The sequence below is a fragment of the Notamacropus eugenii genome, chromosome 4 (genome assembly GCF_028372415.1).
Source record: "Notamacropus eugenii isolate mMacEug1 chromosome 4, mMacEug1.pri_v2, whole genome shotgun sequence".
Lineage (NCBI taxonomy): Eukaryota > Metazoa > Chordata > Mammalia > Diprotodontia > Macropodidae > Notamacropus > Notamacropus eugenii.
The window spans coordinates 27,800,077-27,825,011 of NC_092875.1; the positions used below are offsets into that span (position 1 = coordinate 27,800,077).

Here is a 24,935-nt window from a genome sequence, read left to right on the forward strand (position 1 = left end):
TCTTCCCTCACATAGATCTTGTTGGAGCCAGAGGCAGTTTGACTCGGGCAGGCTGGAAAGGAAGCAGTAGAAAATCAATTCTTTGTAATGCTTGCTTTAGCATGTACTTTGTTTCATCAAGGCGATCATAAAGAGTGAGAATTTATGAAGTTATTCGGGAAAGAAAGTCTCTTAAGAATTCTGGACCATAGTTCATTCCCATCATCTTCAGACACGACTAAGCTTGTACCACCTAAGATAGATTGTCGAGTCTGCTCTCCCAGATCTCCTGGGATGGAGATGCTGCAGGATTCTTCATTAGTCTTTTGTGGCGTTTTATTACCTTTTTCATCAGCACATCTTTCCTTATGTCACACCTAATCTCCATCTCAATTGTTTACCTGTCCTTGTCTATCCCTGCCTCCCCTACCCAAAATAATGGGTTTTACCCTAAACTGATATTTGATAAGCAGCGTACTCTTTGTGCCTTAATTAGACATAGGAGCATAGATTTGGGTTTAGGATAGAATGAGATCTCAGAGGCTGTACTATCCAGCTCTCTCATTTGCAGATCAAGAAACTAAAGTCCAGAAAGTGAAGTGGCTTGTTACCAAACCAGGCCCCTGGGATTTTAAGTCAGAGTACTTCCACTGCCTTGACTCAGGTTACCCACATGCAAAAATGACTCCAAAAGGCAGCACGTTCTAAGGGAGGACACAGGGAGGGGCAGAGACTGAGAGATTCGAATGACCTCAAGGTCTTCCAGGATCAATCACAGTCATCATTTTACAAAGGAGGAAGCTGAGGCCTCTGGAAGGGAAGTTATTTGTGCAGTCATACATATACTACATAGCAAAGGAAGGATTCAAAACCAGGTCCTTTGACTCCTAATCCATTGATCTTTCCACTGTACCATGCTTTTGTCATATGTTTATTTATCTATCCATCCACTTCTTTCCTTCCTCCTTTCCTCCCTTCCTCCTTTGCTTTCCTCCCTCCCTCCTTTGCTTTCCTTTCCTTTCCTTTCCTTTCCTTTCCTTTTCTTTCCTTTCCTTTCCTTTCCTTTCCTTTCCTTTCCTTTCCTTTCCTTTCCTTTCCTTTCCTTTCCTTTCCTTTCCTTTCCTTTCCTTTCCTTTCCTTTCCTTTCCTTTCCTTTCCTTCCCTTCCCTTCCCTTCCCTTCCCTTCCCTTCCCTTCCCTTTCCTTTCCTTTCCTTTCCTTTCCTTTCCTTTCCTTTCCTTTCCTTTCCTTTCCTTTCCTTTCCTTTCCTTTCCTTTCCTTTCCTTTCCTTTCTTTTCCTTTTTCCTTCCCTTCCCTTTCTTCCTTTTTTCATCTTTCTCCCTTCCTTCCTTTATTCACTCCTTCCTTCTTCCTCTTTCTTTCTCCCTCCATCCTTTCCTTCCTTTCTCCCTCCCTCTCTGCTTCCCTTTCTTTCTTTTTCTTTTTTCTTGCTTCCTTCCTCTTTATCCTTCCTTCCTTCCCTCTATTCTTTCATTCCTATCTTACTCCTTTCCTTCCTTCCTTCCTTCCTTCCTTCCTTCCTTCCTTCCTTCCTTCCTTCCTTCCTTCCTTCCTTCCTTTCTCTCTCCCCCTCCACATCCTTCCATCCCTCCTTCCCTTCTTTTCAATATAGGTATAAAACATATTATTATTATTATTATTAAGAACAATAATTTGTCCAGATCTCTGATTTCCCAGATGTAGGGAGCTCCACTGAGGAAATGCCCTCTACTAATATATCTCAACTCTTGCTCTCCAACTTATAGTGCTCAGGATATTGAGGTATTAAGTAATGCCTAGGACCACACAGCCAGTGTGTGTCAGAGGTAAGGCTTGAACTCAGGTCTTCCTGCTTCCAGATCAGCTTTCTATGTGCCATATCATGCTGCCTGTCTGTCACAGAAAGGCTATATCATGGGGCTATGTAGCAATAGGAGTTGGAGCTGGTAGAGGTATTAGAGATTAATGCTATCCCTTTTTCTTACAGAGGAGGAAGCTGAGGCCCACTGAGGTAACATGACTTGAGGTCACATGGGGCAAATGACCAAAAAAAAAAAAATCATTTGACCCAGGGACTAAGTGTTCCAGTACCCAGGCTTCCCTGGACCCACTCTTGACATTCGTCCAGCTTGGTAGGACCTCCTTAGACTCCAGTCTAGCTGGCAGAACCTTTGACAATCCAGGGTCACCTCCATGTCAGACTGAGGGAGCCAAAGAGAGCTCTATAATAAAGTACTTTGGAGGCATTCTACCCAGAGTGCCAATGGTAAAAGAGACATCAGTGTCCATCTTGTCCCACCCACCCTACCCATCCTGAATAAGAATTCCTTCTATGATCTCCCCATATGAATGGTCATCTGGTCTTTGTTTGAAGACCTTCAGTGAGGGAGGGAGAACTCCACAAGAGACTTCCTGCTATGTGGCCATTGTCAACTCTTCTTTGAGTCGGATCATTCTATTGGCCTCATGGTACTACTGTTTAGCCCACATTTCCTTCTCTTGATAGAATGCTATCAAGTCAGCAAGCATTTAAGTGCCTACTATGTGTCAGGCATGGTACTAAGTGCTGGAGATATAAAGAAAGGGAAAAAAGTCCTTGTCCTCAAAGAGCTCACAGTCCAGTAGGGAAACAACATGAAAACAATAATGTATTAACAATCTCTAGCCAATATATATTTGAAATAATCAATGGAGGGGGCAGCTAGGGGGTGCAGTGGATAGAACATTGTCTTTGGAGTCAGGAGAACCTGAGTTCATATTTGGCCTCGGATACTGGATGAACCACTTAACCTTGATTGCCTCAAAAAGAGGAAGGAAGAAAGGAGGGGAAGAAGGAAGGAAGGAAGAAAGGAAGAAGCGAGAGAGGAAAGGAAGAAAGTAAGGAAGGAGGGAGGGAAGAAAGGAAGGAAGGAAGGAAAGGAGGGAGGAAAGGAAAGAAGAATCAACAAAAGGAAGATCTAGAATTGAGAGGAATCAGGAAAGGTTTCTTGGTGAATGAGGGATTTTAGCGGAGACTTGAAGGAAGTCAGGAAAGGCAGGAGGCAGAGAAGAAGAGGGAGGAGTATTCCAGGTCTGTGCCATTGGATTATAAGGTATGTGGGGAATGGGGTGGGGGGGTGTATTTAATCAAATTCCTCACTCTAGTTACTGTCTTCTATGGCTATAGGATTTCTGTTCCCATCCTCTACTGGATAGCATTCTTTGAGATTTCAGATGTCTAAAGACGACTCCCCAAGTCTGGCTTTTGCCTTTTAGTAACCATCTCTCTCATTCCAATGTGATTTCCTTGAGTGCAGGGATTGTTTTTGTCTTTATTCATACCCCCAGAGCTTAGTCTGGCATTGACTAGTCTGATCACAGAATCATAGATTTAGACCTGGAAAGGGATTCAGAGACCAGTTCATGAGGAAACCCAGACAAATGAAGTCATTTGCATGAGATCACATAGGTGTCAAGGAATAGGAGGATTTGAACTCAAGATTTCTGCCTCCATTTCCAGCACTGGTTCCTTTGTGCCTTACTGATAATCCCAGCTTCATTATCCATTTCCCCCGGCACAATCATACCTGTTCCTGTGTTGAGTAAAAGCTGCCAGGTCAGGTGGAAAAAACCTAGTTGCATGAGTTCTGGAAAGGTTAGAGATTCAGGAGATCTGGGCCAGTCCCCCCAACCCCTGGTCAGCTCTTGAAATCGAAAGAAAATGGTCCTTTTTCATCACAGTCCTCAAGGTATCCCAAGAAGATTTGAATCAGTGCCCTTGGGTTTGCTGTTCTTCGTGAAGCCCTGGGATGTCTCTTGGGCAACTAGCTAGGTGATGCTACAGTGATAAAGTACTGCGCCTGGAATCAGAAAGATGCATATTTGGGACTTCAAGTCTGGTCTCAGACACTTACCTAGCTGTGTGACCTTGGACAAGTCACTTAACTCTGAGGGCTTCTTGTCAAGCTATGTTGGAATTTCTTCTGCCTTGAAGCCACTTGTATTTCTTTGGTCTCAGTTCACAATTTGGACTCTTTTTTAATGTATGGTAAAGCATAAAATCCCAAAGCCATTTGGGTTCTAGACCATCCTCATTCAGACTTGATGATAATAAAGGAAGAAAGGATGGAAACAATCATTTATTAAGCACCTATTATGTTCCAAGAAAGGTGCTAAGCAGTAGACATACAAATAAAAGTGAAAAGAAAGACAGCCCTTATCTTCAAGGACTTTATATTCTAATGAAAGAAGTTGCTGCTTATGATTTGGTGAAACTGAGGTGGCCACCTGGCCACAACCGATGCCAATAGAAGTGAGCCTAGGGCTGGGAAGGTTCAAGAACATTGAGCATGAAAAGCTTCCACCTACGCAGATTGTAATCTGCCTATGACTCAGAAGTTAAATTGATGATTCGCAAGCAGTTATTTTGCTCAAAGCATAATACTCTTTGCCATAAGGAATTTGTAGTAAATGGAACATTTCTGGTTTCTACACTATGGGAACTGGGAGACTTGTCCATTCAGGGTGCCATTTTATTTCAATAGCTCTACCCTTTCATCTCTAGAGCTCTTTCTCTGAAGCCCATTGGTCTGATTACTGAGAACCTTTGTTTGTTTTGGAGGGGGGAGGCAAGGTAATTGGGGTTAAGTGACTTGCTCAAGGTCACACAGCTAGTAAGTGTCAAGTATCTGAGGCAGAATTTGAACTCAGGTCCTCCTGATTCCAGGGCTTGTGCTCTATTCACTGTGCCACCTAGCAGCCCTGTTTTTAAAAAAATGTATTTTAATTTTCTCAGATTTTATTGCTAATTTTTAATCACCACATCAGGCATGCATAAATCAAAGACTTAAAATTTTCAAATAGAAAAATCCTCCTGAACCGAGATATTTTATACTATAAAAATCCTATCAGCCCCTTGAAAATAGGAGTTTTATAAGAAAATAATAGTTTTATGATAGGTATTGAAAATCACCATTTCACCCCAAATGATGCTCAAGATTGGCTCCAAAAACTTTCAATTTATTTTTTGACCATTTCTCACCAGCTGCTTTGTTCTCCTCTCTGCCCTCTTTTCCAGTCTTGGGATGATAATCAAGATCAACCAATGTTGTTATTATTCTTGGAAAGGATGCACCATTCTATTACCCTATGGATCCACTCTTTACCCCTATGACTTTTTAAACCAAAGAATCCTTCTCTATCCCCATCTTCCAACTAGTATGTACTGTCTTCCCCCTATTAGAATATGATCTCCATGAGGTTAGGAACTACCTCTGCTTTTGTATTTGTATCCCTAGGATTTGGCACAGTGCTTGACACTTAGTAAATGCTTAATAAATGCTTTTTCATTCATTCATTCGTTCATTGATTCAATCATACATTCAATAAAGAGTAGGCTTTTGTTTTGGCTTAGTTCTTCCTAAATTCAAGTTCTGTTTTGGGTTCAAATCCTCTTATTCCTTGACACTTATGTGATCTCATGCGAATTACTTCCCTTGTCTGAGCTTCCTCATGAATTGGTCTCTGAATCCCTTTCTAGGTCTAAATCTATTTCACCATCTATTTTGAGGTTAGTGCATACATGTAAGAGGAAAATTAATTTTATAAATATTATAACAATATTTCATAAATATTAATAAATACAATAAAAAATAAAATTAATTTAAGAGGAAAGTTAATTTTGCAAATATTATGCCTCCCAAGCTATGTATTTGAATTAAGTAGAATTTACATGAAAAGGATTTAGAAATTTTCATTGGTCTATACGAACTGACACCCAAAGTTCCATACCACACCTAATGGACCTTATGACACTCTAGTTTGCCATCATATATCTTTCAAGGATACTGATCTGAGTCCTAAGGAGCTTTTGAAGCATCTAGATTGTGGTGGCAAGACTTGCCTGGGCTTCGCAGCTAGTAAATGTTAAAGATGATGGGGAATTCAGGTTTTTAGCCAAGAACTCAGTCTGCAATCATGATGGTGATGATAAGCTACAGTATATGGAAAGTGTGCTGAATTTGGAATCATAAAACCTGGGTTCAAAACCTGTCTTTGTACCCTTTCTACCTGCATGATCTTGGCCAAGTTCCTTAACCTATGTGAAGCTTGGTCTTCTCATCTACAAAATTAGAGGGTTGGGATAGCTGGCTTTTATAGTCTCTTCACTTCTAGATACCTGATCCCGTGATGATAAATAAATCATATTTTTAAAGCATTTGAAATATTACAAAATATGTTCTCTGCATAAAATGTGTCATGTAGGAAGTATAAATATGATGACTTTGAGGATCCCTTTCAGCCCCAAATCTGTGATCGATTCAGCTCAGGATTTTTAAAGCACCTACTAAGCAATGGGGATACAGAGCCAAGCATGAGAACAATTCCTGCCTGCCAGGAGCTTACAACCTACAGTGGTGGGGGAAGCATAGAGAAGTCATTACAAAGAGAATACGGAGTAATTTCAGGGAATGGAAAGCATGAACAACTGGGATGAGGAACGGTCTCACTTATGAGTTGAAATTTGCGTTACACTTTGAATAAAGCTAGGGATTTCAAGAGGCAGAGGTGGGGGGAAGGGAATGCCAGGCATTGGAGAAAGCCTAGGCATCAGCATGGAGGGAGGAAAAGAAATATTGCATATACAGAACAAAAAATAAAGCAATTTGTCTTGGATGAAGAAATCACAGAGCGAGTCTAGGATGCTATGATCATCCTCATTTTATAGATGAGGAAACTGAGAATCCAGTCAAGTCAATGTGCTTTTACTAAGTGCCTACTATGTTCCAGGGCAGTTAGGTGTAGCAGTAGATAGGATGGCATACCTGGAGTGAGGAAGAATTCTTTTCTTGAGGTCAAATCTGGCCTCAGATACTTATTGGCTATGTGACCCTGGACATGTTTACCCTCTTTGCCTCAGTTTTCTCATCTATAAAATGAACTTGAGGAGGAAATGGCAAATCACTCCCAATGTCTTTGCCAAGAAAACCCAAAATGGGATCATGAAGAGTCAAAAATGATTGAAAAACATCTCATCAACAATAACAACTATGTGCCAGGTATGGTGCTAAGTGGTAGAAGATACAGAAAAAGGCAAAAAGTAGTCCTTGCTCTCAGAGGAGATGACGATCTAATGGGAGAGACTATGCAATAAACAGGGTAAATTGGAGGCAATCTCAGAGGGAAGGCACTAGGATTAAAGGGGATTTCTTGTACAAGGTCAGATTTATCTGGGGGCTTGAAGGAATTCAGGGAAGTGGGGAGATGAGGATGTGAGAGGCAGTGGGTAGCAGAATCAGAATATGAACCAAGGCTCCCATGACTCCAAATCCCATGTATTTCCACTGTGTCTTCTTCTCCAAATCTCCTGGCTCCAAGACCTTCATTCTTTCCATGGCATCATATTGTCTCCAAGAGCAACAGTCTAGAGTTGGTGCAATTAGTAAGCTTTCTATGGGAATGAGGAGGACATGTTTCCTCTGTGCTTGGACAACTTCTTTCCAGGGTTGGCAGAAGGCTTGGTAAGATCCTAACCAGATAGAAAGCTGCAGTTATGTTTGTTTCAGTGAAGTCAGAGAGAGAATGGGGGAATAGAGAGTGAAGGAGCAGAATCTGTCAGTTGGGGGAATCTAGAGTCTCTTTTGCCCTGTGGAATCCCCTCTGGTATGCAGAAGGAATCAATGAGTGCTAGAACTGAAAGTCACCTCTGAGTGCGTCCATTTGTTGTTCAGTTATGTCTGACTCTTTTGCGACCCCATTTGGAATTTTCTTGGCTAAGGTATTGGAGTGGTTTGCCACTTTCTTTTCCAGTTCATTTGACAGATGAGGAAACTGAGGCAAACAGCTAAGTGATTTGCTCAGAGTCACACAGCTAGTAAGAGTTTGAGGTTGAATTTGAACTCAGGAAGATGAGTCTTCCTGACTCCAGTCCCAACACTCTAAGCACTATGGCTCTACCTAGCTACCTATTCTTCCAGTAGTGAATGCTTAAAGGTTAAGATGCTTTATATACATTTTCATATTGTTTCTCATGCTATCCTTGAGAGGTATGTGCTATTGATGACTGATGATGATGATGATGATAACTAGCTTTGTTAAGGAGTTATTAATGATTGCAAAGAGTTTTACAAATATCTCATTTGATCCAACCTACTGAGATAGGTGCTATTATTATCTCCATGTTACAAACGAGGAAAGTATGGCTGAGAGGGGTTGAGTGATTTGCCTGGAGTTACACAGCTAATAAGTGTCTGAGGTAGTATTTGAATTCTGACCAATCCAGGGTACTATTTACTAAATCATCTTGTCTATCATACATAGTAAACAGAAAGGAATTTCTGGGGCTGAAGGGAGGGTCTAGAATGGCCTCATCTGAGAAGGAACATTTGGGATGAACATCGAGTAGGGGATGAAGAGAGAGAGCATGCTAGACATGGAGGGCAGAGAGCCTCTGCAAACGCACAGTCAAACAATCAGTCGGTCAGTCAGCAAGCATTTATTAAACTTTTACCATGTGCTAAGCAGCAAGGGATACAAGGAGAGGTACAAAAGCATGGTCTCTGCCCTCAAGGAGTTTATACTCCATTGGGAGAAACAACATGTAAATAACTATATTCATACAGAGTATATGCAGAGTAGATAGAATGTAATCTTAGAGGTTAGGTGCAAAGGGTTATGGGAGAATATGGAATGTTGGCTATGTGAAATAACAAGGTCATTTTTGCCAGATGGACAATAATGCAAAATAAGATTGGAAGAGTAGGCTTAAGCCAGATGGTTGAAGGGCTTTGAACACCCAAGAAAAGAGTTTGCATTTTATTACAGAGACAAAAGGGAGCCCATGGAGATACTAGAGCAGAGGAATAACACGGTCAGAGCTGTGGTATGGAATATCATTTTGGTATCTGTGTGGAAGATGAATTGGAAAGAGCAAAGACTGGAAGAATGGAGACCCATCAGCATGTTGTTGCAGTTAATGGTCTATGCCAGAGGTGTGGGGCTCTGAACTAAGGTGATGGCCTCTTGGGTAGGGAGATGTGGAAAAAAGAAGTTTTGGCAACTAGTTGTATTTGTGAAAGGAGAGAAGGGATGAGCAAGTGCTCTGAAATCCTAGAGAAAGTAAAAAATTGCTTTAACTTTTAGAACCTCTTGCAACTTTACATTTAAGGACCAAAAAGTTATATATTTTCATGCTCTCTCTCAGTGAATCCAGACCAATGTCCTGACATTATTATTTTCTATTTTTTAAAAAAATTTTATTTTAACTGGGTAAGGCGTTCTCTTCAAGAATGGTTTTCCTTTCTCTTTACCCCTTATCAGAAACTGTCCAAAGAAATCCCTGACTGCCTTGAAGGGCTTTTCATCAATCACTTCTCAGACCTTTCATTTTTTCTATGTCTGACCCCCTTCTCTCTCTTCCTATTCAGAGACTTGAAATGAAATGATTTTAAGAAACTGATGACCAGATAGCAAGGTCGACAATTAATAACCCTGGCATCTCCTGGTAATACACCTTGCCCATGTGAAATGAAAAATCACCTTTTTATTCAGACTTTATTAAAGAGAAAGAGTATCAAAAGGGGGAAAGAGAGGGAGGGCTGGGTTACTGCAGTCGATCAGCTAAATAGTTCTGAAGCTTCCGAAGAGAGGTAGAAAGTCACTTCCCTATTAATTTAGCAGTCCATACTTTTGGTAATTAAATGGGGTATCTCTTTTCCTCTTTCCTCCATCCCCCACCATTCTCACACTCAGTCTAGACTTCAGAACTTGCCTTGCTGGGCTGATGAGTAAGGAGGATCAGTTGAACCTGGAAGGGAATGCATCAGGGGAGAGGCAGCTGTTTCTGCTTCCTTTCATTTGGAATTTAAGAACTTTGGGACATAAAGCCCCTAGGGATGTTGTAGGTTCAGAGCAGTAACTAGGAGAAAGCAGTCCCATCTCCCCCCAGGAGATTTATGGAATGCAGACAGTCCAAGTAGAGCAAACGGAATCTAGTTAGTAAAAATAATTAGTCAAAATAGGAAAATAGCTTCTGGGATCATACCCCAGGTAAACTTAGATTATAGATATAATATCAAAAGGGACCTTAGAAGACAGTCATGATGAAACCATTGGGTCACAAAATCAAGATATGGAAGAACATACAATCCAACCCTCTTCATACAAAGGAGGAAGTTGGGGCCCAAAAGGAAATGAAGTGACTTGCCCAAGGTCACACAAGTCATTATCATCACAGGTGAGATTTGAATCCAGGACCTCTGACTCCAGAACCAAAGCTCTTTCCACTGTACTCAGCTTTTTCCTAGAGCAAGACCAAACCCTTCGTTTTACAGATAAGAGATTTCTTGTCTAAGGTCATGCAAATAGTAAATGGTTGAGCTGGGATTCAAACTCAGGGTGTCCAGTGCCAATCTAGCTCTTTTCTCCATTGTACTATGTGATACCCTTTCCTAGTCTGCCCCTTCTCTGTTTCCCCCCCCCCCCCCCGCCCCCAACTTTGGTAATATCTCCAGCAGAGGCTTAAAGATGTCTTTGAGTATGGCCCACTCTACTTTTCTAGGGTCTTTGTCTCATAACAGGGTTGTCTGCCCTACATAGAATCTTGTGTTGTGTCTGAGAAATTTTCATGAATCTTCACTCCCTTGCAAAACAAAAATAAAATTTGAATGTCTTAAACAATTGACTTGAGGACAATTTTTCATCATTTCCAGAACTGTTTCCTTCCTCCTTCCTTCCTTCCTTCCTTCCTTCCTTCCTTCCTTCCTTCCTTCCTTCCTTCCTTCCTTCCTTCCTTCCTTCCTACCTATAATCAGGGCAGGCTCCAATATTTCTAAGGTTCCTTCCAACTCACTCTCTATGGTCTTATGCTATCCATATAAGAAATGAAGCCATCTCTACCCTCAAGAAGTTTGTGTTCTTATCTGATGCTATTCTGCTCTATCTAGTCTCCATTTCAGACAAGGTGGACAAGTTATCATCTGTGCACATCCAGTAATTTCCTACCTTTATGCCTTTGCTTTCTGTAAATGAGATGTCCTTCCTTCTCTTCTCTCCTACCTCACTCTACTCTGGGAGATCTTCTTGAAGCAGTTGGGGAAACAGTAGATAGAACACTGAGCCTGGAATCATGAAGACCTGAGTTTAGATGTGGCTTCAGACATTTCCTAGCTGTGTGGCACTTAAATCTCTGTTTGCCTCAGTTTCCACAACTGTAAAACAAAATTAGTAATAGCACTGACCTCCCAGGATGAACATGAAGATCAAATGAGATAATTTTAGTTAAAAAAAAATAACTTAACATGTGCCTGGTATATTGTAGGCACTATGTAAATGTTTATTTTCTTCTCCTCCTCCCTACTCCATATTGATCTCAGTGGGTCTAAATTTGGAGATTGTGGAGAAACACCAGATAATGAGAGTTTCAGTGTGGTAATGAAAAGATTTTTATTATTAAAGCAATAAAAAAGATATGTGATGTTGAGCTTCTGTGTCCAACAGCAGGGGTGAGCCCTCACTTACGACATCCATGTCAAGGGGGCTGGCAGTATGGGGAGCTCCAGGCATTAGGGCTTTGATCTAAGTATAAACCCCACTGAGCTGGGTCAGAACAGCCCTTTTTATGTAGAATGGAGCTCTTTGTCTGGAACCAGCTCAACAATTGGGGCTTGAACAACAGATGTCACCCAGTGGTTTATCCCATGGATCTTATATACTGGCTAAGGGCAAGTAAAGGGATGCGAGTGGATAGGTTCAGGCAGAGGTCACTCCATGTCTAAATGGGAGTCTGAAATAGAAATAGGTTTTTTGTTCAACCTGTTTATCCATAAATGAACTTTTTTTTCTTTTAGAATTCCCTGTTTGTTCTACCCCACTGGTCAAAATCCACATGTCCTTTAAGCCACAGATAGCTCATATGGAACCTTCAGCATGAAGTCTTCTTCGATCCTATCAAATAGAAGTAATTGTTCCTTCCTTGGGTCTCAGTGCTGGGGGGTGGTATGATTATTAACCCCATTGTACAGAAGAGGCAGTTGAGGCTGAGACTAAATGAGACACTTAGGGTCATATAGCTTGTTGCTGTTCAGTTATGTCCAGCTCTTCATGATCCAATGGACCATACCATGCCACTATTCCTCAAAGTCTGTTCAAGTTCATGTTCATTGTTTTCATGACACTATTTATCCATCTCATCCTCTACCATCTCCTTTGACTTTTGCCTCCAGTCTTTCTCAATACCAGGCAAAGCTACTAGAGTGCTTTGTCATTTCCTTGTCCAGCTCATTGTACAGATGAGGATACTGAGGCAAAGAGGGTGAAGTGACTTGCCCAGGGTCACACAGCTAGTGAGTGTCTGAGACTGGATTCATCTTCCTGACTCCATGCCTGGCACTCTACTCACTATGCCACCTAGTCATGTAGTTTGTCATGTAACTAGCAAGTAAGTAAAGCAGGATTTGAACTGTAGTCTTCCTGACTTCAAATCTAACATTTTCTCCACTGCATCCCCTAGTTGATTCACTGTGCCTCTTTTAAAGCACTCCATGCCTTTATTTAGCTTCTCTCTCTCAGAGCTCAATCTCCTACTGCAAAGGTTTCTTTTATGAGACCCGAGACAGGTGGTTGTCCAGCCTGGGCTTGAATACTGCCAATGCGAGGGGTCTCACTAAAATCATGAGGTAGCCTATGTAACTATTATTATTAGAAAGCTTTTCTTTGTGTTGAAACTTAGTAAACAGGACAAAGAAAGCACTGTGCTGAGTTCCAGAAGACTCATGTTACGTTCTTGTTCTCCTGACAACTTATGACCTCCAGCAAGTCATTTCTCTCAGGGCTTCAGTTTCCTTCTCTGTAAAGCAAGAAGGATGGATTCAGTGGCTTCTAAGGCTCATCCCAGGTCTGACTTCCATGTTCTAAGGGCCCTACCAGCCAGCTTTGACATTGTGTATTCTAAAGGTCATCCCAGTTCTAACATTCGTCATTCTAAGGTCCCTCCCAGTTCTGACCTTCTACATTTTAAGTTCTAAGGCTCTCCCAGTCTTGACATTCCCTGTTCTGAGACCCCTCCCAGCTTTGACATTCCATGTTCTAAGGACTCTCCTAGCTCAGACATTCTTCGTTCCAAGGCCCCTCCTAGCTCTGACATTGTGTGTTCTAAAGGCCCTCTCAGTTCTGACATTCCCTGTTCTAAGGCCCCTCCCAGCTCTGACCTCCTGTGTTCTACAGTCCCTACCTCCTGGGAATCCTTTGATCTTGTGGATCAAGGAATATTAACATGCCTTGCTTAGTATCTGTCCTTCTCCATAACTGCTGCATGGTCAGTGTTGTTAAGAGTTCAAGGATTGCTGCCATACTTATTCCACCCCACTCAGCATAAGTGTGTAGGCACCTTAGGGCTCCCTTTGTCTTTGTATCTGAAGCCCCTCACACAGTCCTTTGCATAGAGCTGGTGTTTCATGAATGTTCTTTGAGTTAAATTCATTTCAGGGCTCAGTGTGGTAGAGATTTACAACCAGTTTCATATAGTCATGATTTACTTATTCTTACCCTCTCCCTTTCCCAAGGTGTGGGGAATGTTTTCTGACAACATTTTAGGGAGTCAGGTGGATTTGTAAATTATAAGACCACAGTGCTCTCTGCTTGATGGACAATAAATAAAGCTTCTTCATCCCTTAGATGGATTTTTTAAACAAGAGATCAGATCCTTCTGTTTTCATTTCCCCAAGTCAGTGACAGTCCTCCTCATCACTGAGGTATGTCTGCCTCCATCTGAGATCTATTAGAAGAAGGGGAATCAGGTTTTCTGCAGCTCAGCAGGTAACTTGGTCATTCTCTCTCCTTCCTGGTCCAGCAGGATTAGTGCCAGGAAATTAACATGCATTTATTAAGCACCTACTCTGTACCAGGCACCAGGTTAATCCCTGGAGATACAAAGAAAGATAAAAGACAGCCCCTGGTTTCAAGGGCCTCAGTCTAATGGGGGAGAAAATATACAAACCATTATTTTGAAACAAGATATATAGAGGATATGTTGAAAGAGGCAGGTGTTAGGTAACAGCTGGAGAGAGGGGAGAACATAGGGAGCAGTTGGTGTTAAGAATAATGAGAGCTGTTCAAAAGTGGAATAGGACACTCAGGAATCTAGTAGGTTTTTCTTGCTGGGCTGATTATGTGATGAAAAAGCGTCTTTTTCATGTATGGTTCGGATAAGATGCTCTCTGAGGTCCTTTCCTACTCTGAAAGTTTGTAAAGACTGGAATCTCTGTTGTCTAATGGATTTTTCATGATTCAAGTTCAGGCGCTTCCATTGTCCCATTCAAAGCTTATTTCCATCTGAAGAGTGAACCTAGCTTTCCCTGGACAAAGAAAACGTTGCTGCACCCTGATGATGTGTGCAACTAGGTTGAACTTTCTGGAACTCTGGGACATCCCCCTCATCAGGGTCCCTGTGCCACAGCACCACCTGCTGTGTTGTTGGACAATAGAGTATAGTCCCAAGTCCTCAAGGGTCTGTGAACCAGAGAGATCTAAAACCTTTTTTCTTTATAAATATATTTTAATTTTTGTCATTTTTAAATATCAGCTATACTTTGCCTATTGTTTCTTGTAGCGTGGTAATATTCCATTACAGTCATACACAATAGTTTATTTAGTTATTCCTCAATCATTTGGCATCTACTTTGTTTCCAGTTCTTTGTTGTCACAAAACTTGCTGTTATAAATATTTTGGTATATGTGGCGTTTTTGTTAATGGTCTTCCAAGGCTATATATCTAAAAGTGGAATGTCTAGGTCCAAAGGTATGGGAATCTTGGTCACTATATTTATATAATTACAAATTACTTTCCAGAATGGGTCTACCAATTTATAGCTTCACTAACAATGTATTAATGTCTTTCCCTATCCAGTATTTACTATTCTTGCTTTTTTGTCACCCTTATTTCTTTGCTCTTTGGGAAGTGATATATCTGGGTTGTTTTGATTTGCATTTCTCTATTAATGATTTGGATAATTCTTTCATATGCTTATTAATAGTTTGAAATTCTTCTTTTGAGAACTATTTGTTCCCATTTTCCTTTGTCTTGTGGGAATGACTTTGGTTCTGATATGCTTCTTTTAGATGTCTATTGTGACTATGAAATGCTCATTAGAGATATTTAATAAGATTTTTTCCAGTTAACTGCTTCTCTTTTTATTTTAGGTGTGCTATTTTTGTTGGTTCAAAAGCTTTTGAATTTCATATAATCTAAATTATCCATTTTAACTTTTGAATTTGTCTCTATCTCTTGTTTAGTTAAGAAATCATCTCCTAGCTGTAGCTATGAAATATCTACCAGACTGATTTCTGGTTTTCTCAGCAATTTATCACATAGGGAGTTCTTCCTTATGTAATTTATGTTTTCTGGTTTATCAAACACTGAACTATTTAGTTCAATTCCTTCTGAGTTTTCCTTTTCTTCTTGAACCTTCTAATTATTTGTTTTCATGAGCTGACCTTCTCCCATACACTGAGACTTGGGTCTGGACTCATTCTTCAATGGTTAGTATCCTGTTGCTCCATCTTTACTCTCTTCATCCCAATGATCATGAGTCACTGACTGCCAAAGAACAATACCCATCTGTCTGCAAACCCAGTTGTCTATTCTCTCATTCCTGTCCACCTTAAGTCTTCATTCACAGGGTTGCCCAGTCCCTTCCTATGTGTCCTCTGGAACTCCTGTTCTTTAACCAACAAACTCCCTTTCATTTTAGACCTCTTCCATTCTTCATCCTTCCTTCCTCTCAAATGATGTCCTACAGATGACACTCAATCTCTGGCTGTCCTTTACAGAAAATTTTTCCTTTCCCCAACCCTTAGCTGAGGACCTCATCTCCTACATCATTGAAAAAAAAGAGACTTTATCATAAGCACACTTTTGTTCCCTCCCCTCATCTCACTCTCCCTGACATCAGCTTTGCATTATCTCCTCCATTCTGTGAAGAAGAGGTCCTTCACCTTGCCAAAGCTAGCCCCTCTTCTTTATTCTATCCCCTCCCTTCTCTAACATATAGCACCTGATATCACTCCCTCTTAATCTTCAGTCTATATCTAATGTTTTTACCCTGTTACCTACAAACATGCCTTGGTCTCCCCATCTTAAAAAAATTCTAATTAATCCTAGTATCACGTCTATCTATCATTATATATCTTTACCCACATTGCAAGGAGCAGGGCAACACCGTCAATGGAGGGTTGAGGTGAATAGAAATGAGGGAGTAGACAGCTGGCTTTGCAGACAGATGGGTGTTGTTCTTTGCCAGTCAGTGATTCATGATCGTCGGGATGAGGAGAGTAAAGAATGGGAAACAGAATACATATCTTTTTTCCTAATCTCCTTGAAAAATCCATCTCTACTCAGTGCCTCCATTTCAGCTCTCCCTATTTGTTTATTCCTCAGTCCCTTGCAATCTGGCTTTTGTTTTTAAAATTCAACTGAAAACACTCTCTCCAAGGCTACTAATGATGTCTTAATTACCAACTCTAATGACCTCTTCTCAAGCTTCACCCATCTTGACTTTTCTGTAGCATTTGGGAACATTTTCCTCCTGGATACTCTCTCTGCCTGGGCTTTTGTGACTCTGCTTAGTTCTCCTTCTACTTCTCTAATCACTTTTTCTCAGCCCCCTTGGCTGGCATACGTGTTGTGATCATGAACTATGGGTGCCCCCCAAAGAGCCAGTTCTATTGCCTGTAATTTATTTTAAATCCCAAAAGAAATGCATTATTTGGGAAGTAATAGGTACTTTGGATTATAACCATGCCAATAGCAACAAATACAATAACTCACATTTATGTGGTACTTGAGGGTCACTAAAGTAGTCTCCTCTAATACATTTCCATTCTCATTCTGCATATGAAGAAAATTGGAAAGATTTTCAATTTAAAGTGATCTGTTCATGGTCACACAACTAGTCACCATCTAAGAAGCTAAGGATAGATAGCTAGGGAACATCTACATAGTGCTTTAAGGTTTGAAAATGCCTTAAAAATATTGTGTCATTTTATACTCACAACAATCCTGGAAGGTAGGTGATATTATCATATCTGTTTTATAGATAAGGAAACTGAGGCAAATAGTGGTTGAATAACTTAGCCCAGGACCACATAGGTTCTGAAGCCATGGTTGAGCCTGGTGTTCTTGACTCTAGGTCCAGTGCTCTATCCATTGTGTCCCCAGTGGACTCTTGGGTTAAAGACATTTTGAAGGTTACTTTGAGAAGTTTGGACTTATGAAGAACATCAAATATTGAATTTTGGAGAACTTGAAAATAAACTGAAAAGGACAATTTGAACAGAAGGAGAGGAAGAGCTCAATTTGAGGAAAGATTCAGTTTTAAGGAGGAAAAGGATTAAGGAATAAGGATCTAAACAGAAGGAAAAGGGAGGAGGTACTTGGCCAGGCAAGAGTGGAAATAAAACAAGTTGCCAAATGAACCAATTGGAAAAGTAAATTGTTAAGCAAACCAAATTGGCAAAAACAAATTAGAGTTAAGTGAGATCAGGAAAAGAAAGTAGCATATGGCTTGTGGGCAATGATGGGGACAAAGCAAAGGAATTGAAAGCCAAAGCTGTAAAGATACCAAAGAGGTATTTAAGAGGTAAGGTGTAAGTAGTTCACAAGTAAGTAAAAAACAATCTCATTTGGTATGGAGACCAGAGAGAAATAATTTCTTTTTAAAAATACTTTATTCATTTTAGCATTTATTTTTTAAAATTATGAGTCCCAAATTCTCTCCCTCCCTCCAGTCTCTCCCCCACTTATTGTGAAGGCGAGCAATATGATATCAGTTATACATATGAAGTCATGACAAACATTTCCACATTAACCATATTGCTGGAAAAAACCAGGAAAAGTGAAGTGAATGAAAAATGTAAATGAAAAACAGTATGTGTCAATGTGTACTCAGTGTTGATCAGTTACCTCTCTGGAGTCAGATGGATTTTTTCTTGATTAATACCTTAGAATTGCCTTGTATCATTGTATTGATCAAAGTAACTAAGTCCTTCACAGTTGATCATCATTGCTGTTATTGGGTACAATGTGCTTCTGGTTCTGCTCACTTCATTTTGCATCAGTTCATATACGTCTTCCCAGGTTTTTCTGAAACCATTGCCCTCATCATTTCTTACAGCACAATAGCATTCCATCACAGTCATAGACCACAACTTGTTCCCACAACCATTCCCCAGAATAAGTGACTTCTGTTGAATAAGTGGCTGCCATTCATGGCCCAAAGGTTGACTTCTCTTCCTCACAGAAGAATGAAATCAGAGGACGTGCGTTCAAATCTCAGATGTGTCACCTATATGTGATCTTGGACCTTTCTGTGCCTCACTTTCCTCAACAATAAAGTAGGAGGGGTCAGCTAGATGGTTTCTGAAGTTCCAGCTGTAAATCTATGAGGGCTTCTTTGTTGTCCTCTGGTTATTCTGTCTCCCATTCCCACTTTTTCGCCCAGGCTGATCCTTACACCTGGGATGTATTTTCTTAATCCATCTCCTAGAATTCCTAGCTTTCCTTCAAGGCTCAGACCGGGGTGCCACCTCCAATATATTCTCCCTTCTGAAAATTGTCCTGTGTTCATTTGGTTTATGTTTTGAACTTCAATCTGGGTACAAGTTATCTCCCCCCAAATAGAATATAACCTCCTTGGGGGCAGGGACTTTCTCATTTTTTTGTATTTGTGCCCCTATTACTTAGTACAGTGTAGGCTTAGTACACTGTAGGTTCTTAATAAATGTTTGTTGACTGAAATAACAATCTCCGCAATTGCCAACAAATATGAATCAAGATGCAAAGAAAGCCTTATGATTAGAATTGTTTATGTTGTAAGAAAAGAAGACTCAAATCTAATCCCCAAAATAGGAATGGATGTCTTTGTTCCCTTCTGATCTCCCTTCCCTCTGGGGACTTAAAAAGATTTTTTTGGTTTTATGTCATCCAAAGTAAAGTTTATACTGTTCTAATTCTGTTTCTCCACTGTGTATCACCTCACATGAATTTTTGCATGCTGCTTTATGGCCTTCCCATTTGTCATTTGAATGGTGAGATAATGGCTCATCCATAAGAACAATTATGGAAGGAACTGGGCATATTTTAGCCCAGAGAAAAGAAGTGTGTGTGTGTGTGTGTGTGTGTGTGTGTGTGTGTATGTTGAGTGGGGGGTGTTGCAGTTTAGTTGTCTTCAAGTATTTGAAGGACTGTTGTATAAAAAAGGATTTCTGTTTGCTTTGCATGTCCCTAAGAGGGAGAACTTCAAAGAGGTTAATTGAGACTTGATATAAGGAAAAAATTCTTGATGATGAAAATTGTCCAACCCCTCAATCTTCGTGCCTTTGCACCGGCTATCCCCCATACCTGGAATGCTGTACCTCCTCACCTCTGGCTCTTAATTTCCCTGGCTATCTTTATGATTCAACTCAGATTGCATCTCCTGCTGGAAAACTTCTCTGATCCCCTCAGCTAATAATGCCCCTCCCTCTGATATTACTTTCCATCTACTCTCAATAAATCTTTTATGTACCTGGGTATTTGACATGTTGTCATCCCCTTTAGAATGTGAGCTACTTGAGAACAATGACTGTCTTTCACCTTCTTTTGTATCCTCAGAGTAAGCTCTGAGATCTTACTAAGCTCTCAGCACAATGCCTGGCACATAGTACTTAATATGTGTTCATGGATTGACTGGTTGCCAGGCTTTGTTTAAAAAAATGTCTGTTCTAATAGACCCTGGTGCTATGCTTTATTAAGTGTTCACTATGTGGCAGGTATTATGCCAAGGACTTGGGATACAAACAGAAAGGAAAAATAGTCCTTGTCTTTGCCTTCAAGGAGATCACATTCTTATTGGAGAGACAAGAGGGAGGGAGAGAGAGAAAGAGGAAGAGGGGGAGGGAGAAGGGAAGGGAAAGGGAGAAGGAAAGAGGAGGGAGGGAGAGGGAGAGGAAGAGAGAGAGGAGAGGAAGCTGTATCTGTCTATCTATAAGATGTCCACAGAGTAGATGGAAGGTAACCTTAGAAGGGAAGTCATTAACAGCTGGGGCATGTGAGAAAGGTCTCCTGTAAAAGGTGGGACTTAGACTAAGTTTTGAAGGAATTCTAAGAGGTGAAGGTGAGAAGGGAGACCATTCCAGGGCAAAGGCATGGAGAGGAGAGCTGGAACACTGTATGTGCACAAAATGGAAGTAGGCGTTTGTCTCTGGACCATAGAGTTGGGGAGTGGAAGGAATAAAGCAGAGGAAGACTGCAGAATTAGGAAGAGCTTTACATGACAGAGAGGTAAATAGGTTCTATGAACAGAATAAAGTACAGTATCCATGAAGAATGAATACTTATGATATTAAGTCAAGTCCAAAGGAGGAAATCTCAGGGAGATGGATGGAAGTTTGAAAAACCCTATGTCTCTTCTACTTTGGTAATGAAACACCTGAGAGGTAAAGAAGAATCACAGAATCTTCAAGTTGGAAGGGAATTTAAAGTAGTGCAACTTGCCCCTGTGCTGGATAGAGGGGTGATATCCTAGATTTAGAGCTAGGAGGAAAATTCAAGGTAATCTAGCCCAATCCCCTCATTTTTCAGATGAGGAAACTGAGGCCCAAGTAATCAAATGGCTTGTCTAAGATCATATGGGTAGTAAATATGACAGCCCATGCCTCCAAATTCAATGCTCTTTTCACTGTACCAAGATGGATCCTACTAGGACAAGCGCTGTGATTTGGTTGGCATAGGAAACACCCAGAAAAGATTTTTTTCTAATGAAAATTGGCATCTGCTCTGCAACTTGTCATCTTAGGGAATGACCCAGAGCATAGAGAGGTTGTGACTTGCTCAGGATCCTACCTGAAGAAGGAGATGGCAAAACCAGTCCACTATCTTTTCCAAGAAAATCTTCAAAGAGATTATGAAGTTAGACATATGACTCCTCAACAAGATGATCCTACAGCCAATATTCTTTAGAATTTGGACTTGAACCCAGATCTTCCCAACTCATAAGGCAGATTTCTATTCACTATACCATTCCGCCTGTGGATGGAGTTGTATCTTGCTGGTTGTCATCCCAGGTATTCAGTTTAACAAACATTTATTCAGCACCACTGTCTATGAGACATAAACATTGAGAAAATGTTACTTTCATTAGAAGTTGTTGTTGGTGGAGTTGTGGAAAGAGGTACAGAAGAGACCCAGGTTTGTGGCCTGTATAAAGTCTGTGCTAAGAATACTAAGATGAAAAAATAATACAGTCCCTGCCCTCAAGGCATTCGTCTTCCACTGGGAGAAGGGGATGTTGGGGATAAGATAGTGCCCTTGGCAGAGAAAAGCCAGAAGTAAATTAAGTGTTGGGCAACTCTACCTCCACAAAATCATAGACGGGTAGTCAGAAGGAGCCTCAGTAGTTATTCTATCAACCTCATCTGAGAAAGGAATCTCCATGATGACAACTCCAACAAGCAGTCCTCCAGCTTTGCTTGAAGACCCTCAGTGAGGGAGGCTCTTCCTCCTCCCAAAGCACTCTGGGAGATTGTTCATCATTCAGAAGTTGTTATGTCTACTGAGATGAGATCTGTTTCTCTGCAACTTCCACCTGTAGTTACTTATTCTATCCCCTGAAGCTGAGAGCAAATTTAATCCCTCTGCCATATGATTGCCTTGCAAATATTTGAACACAGCTACATGTCCTCTTGTCTCCTCCACCCCCCAACTCCCCAAGTACACAGATAAGTATAACATGAGGTAATGCACAATGAGGACCAAGAAGAAATGCAGGCAGACAAAATGTTCTAGGAAAATTTGAACTAAGAAAATTGGAAAAAAACCCAGGTCTGTATTTTTTGATAAAATGACAGGCTCACCAGAGCCCCAAAGCCAAGAATATTCTAGATCTGGTTTTCATATTTGGATATTGTTGCAGCGTTGGTATGCTAGGGGTATGTGTCTGCATATGTATGTTTGTTTGTGTGGGGGCATGTGCATGCGTGTGTATGTATGTGTGCATGTGTGTGTGTGTGTGTGTGTCTGAATACTGAAAGCATCTCTGTAAATTTTGGCTTCTACTAGCTCTGCCTTGCATAATCATGATGATGTCTCTCTGGGCAGTTTGCTAAGATTTCCAGGGGCTTCTCATGGGTCCTTTGTAGATTTTGATTCAATACGAATTTGACAAGCTCAGGATAGGGAAAGGTTTGGCAATAAGCCTGTGTCTACAAAATGGTCTAGAGCTTTTAGTGGACAAAAACTTCAGTATGAATCAACAACAACAATAATCCTAGAATTTATATCATACCTACTATGTGCCAGGAACTGTGCTAAGTGCTTTATAAATGTTTATCTCATTTCATTCCCACAATGACCCAAAAGGTAGGAGCTACCAGTATCCGAGTTTTTTGACTTAGGAAACTGAGGGAAATAGAAGTGAAGTAACTTGTCCTGGGTCACACAGTTAGCAAATATCTGAGGCTGGATTTGAACTCAGGCCTCTAGGTCCATTGTGCCACCTTCGTGGGACCTGTCAACAATGTGACTTGGGAATGCTATCTTAGGTGGCATTATGTGTGTGTGTTCGTCCTTTGTTGCCAAAGAAGACCATACCATCAGAGAAATGATGACATAACTTGCGCTTGACTTTTTTGTTTTGAGTGAGTGAGGGCTAAAGGGAGGGAGATGGCATTAAAAAAGGCAAAGGATCCTGGCTTAGTCCTTATATCCTCTGCCTCTGAATTATTATGATCTGCTCTGACCATCACATGTTATGAAGGTCAGAAGACATGATTGTCAGAAGACAATCGTGAAGTTCTCCTAAAAGCCATCCTTTTAATCTACTGTCTTATTATAAAGTTGATTATTTTTGTAACATCTTGAAAAGCTTTACGTAGCTCCTCACTAATATTTATAGATACAAGTAATTGGTTGTGAAGTATGCAATGTATTCAAATGCCATGAATTCTTGTCTACCTGCATATTGTTCTGACAGCTGTTGAGCTGTTGGAGGAGATTTTAATACAGTTCTCCCACATGATACCATTTTAATTAGAAATTCACCAATGGCGTTGAAAATTTATCTTACTGTAGCAGGGCCATCAATAAGTTTGCTAAATTGCAAATTGGCAATAAATATTGTCTAACATTAGTTTCTGCACTGTATAATACATATGTAATTAAATGAGCATCTTTAACCACATCTGTCGCTTCACCCCCTTGCAATTCAAAAGAGAAAGATTCTTATTCCTCAATTAATTTCATCCAAAGGTCTTTAGACATATGGTCAATTATCTTTTCTGCAATATTATCTGTAAGTAGAACCATCCAAAGCTATTCTGCATATGATTCACCAAACATCATTTTCACCATGTCAATAGCTTCAGGCAGCACTCTTTCCTTGATTGTATATTTTTTTCCTCTTTACATTTAGCAGTTCTGTAAGAAACCTCACATGATGCAAATTATATTTTTGATGTCACAGACACAGTTTTTGAAAAAGTTTGTTTTGGCATCGAATTCTGTCTGGAAAAGATTTATTATCTTGCTAACATTCTGTATGCATACTTTCAAGATGTCATTTCAGTTTGCTACCTTTCATGCTATCTGCACCTAGAAGATCTGTATAGAACAAACATAAATTGGAAAAAAATAAAATACTATTATAAAAGTGAAAAAAGACCATACATATATGTCTTTTGTCTCCATCAATAATATTACTTGCGAAATTCAGTAATATAGTGGATCATATAACCTGGATTTGTTTTTTTTGTTTTGCTTTGTATTCCTATATTTCAAGCATTTTAGCTGTATTTATTTTTTCTGCTTGTCTTAGTTTTACCTCTACCAGTGGATTTTCTCATCAAATCAGTTGTGCATTTACCCATCAGGAAGAAATATGATTTTATTTTAAAAATTAGATAAACATTTAAGACAGTTAAGTTTAGAATGAATTTTGCCAATTTTTTTATAACTTTCAAATTATTTCAGTTTTTAAAAAATCAGTTTTAGGGGATACAAGTTTTTTATGTTGAACTTATCAGAAGGATTGGCTTTGAGAAATGTATCAAATATTATGACACTTTTAATTTCCATACAAAGTCTCTTTAACTATGAAGTTATTATACACTTCACATCCAAACATAGCAAAAGAGTAATGACAACTCATCTGGCGGCAAGCCCCTTTGAGGAGGGCACAAAATAATGACCAAAATCTTTTGATATTTTCAAGCATAACTTGCACACGTTTTGTTTTTAGTGAAAACAGAAGTTAGCCAACAAAAAGCAAGACGTAATGGTCAAGCAATTATTTAATACACACAGGCAAAGGAGATCAAATTTTAAAACAAATGAATAAAGTTTATATTAAGCACGTTACTATGTGCAAAGTATGGTGCTAAGCATGGAGTTCTAAAGAAAAATAAGGTGTTCCTGTTTTTGAGAAGCTCACACTCTACTGGAAGTAGAAAATGTTGGGGTCGCTAGGTGGATCCATAGTGGATGCTGGGCCTGGATTCTTGAAGACTCATCTTCCTGAGTTCAAATATGACCTCAGACACTCATTAGCCTTGTGACCCTCAGCAAGTCTCATTAAAATTGGGACTCTGCTCTGTGGATTAGAGTAAATGCAAGGGATCATGATAGCTATCTTCAGGAACTTGAAGCACTGCCCTTTAGAAAAGCTACCAGAATAGTTCTACTTGGTTTTAGAAGATAGAACCAGGAATGGTGGGTAGCAGTTGTAGACACAATTTAGGTTTGATGTCAGAAAAGCATTCCTCACAGTGTGAGTGGTTCTGAAGTTGTGTGGACTATCTGGGGAGCTTAGTGGGTAGTTTCCCTTTCACTAGAGACCTTTAAGTAGAGGGAGAAGGAAAGCGAACAAGCCCAATAACTACTTGTTGGGCTTGTTGTAAAGGAGAGTTTTGTGAAGGTAGAGTTTGGACCAAATGGCTGTTGTCATTTCCCCA

At 40.2% G+C, this 24,935-nt stretch overlaps 1 protein-coding gene across 1 annotated transcript in view; it reads left to right on the forward strand.

Annotated features, from left to right (window-relative positions):
• The window catches only part of KSR2 (kinase suppressor of ras 2), a 590,333-nt gene that overhangs the window by 216,684 nt on the left and 348,714 nt on the right, over window positions 1-24,935 (forward strand). The window lies entirely within an intron of this gene.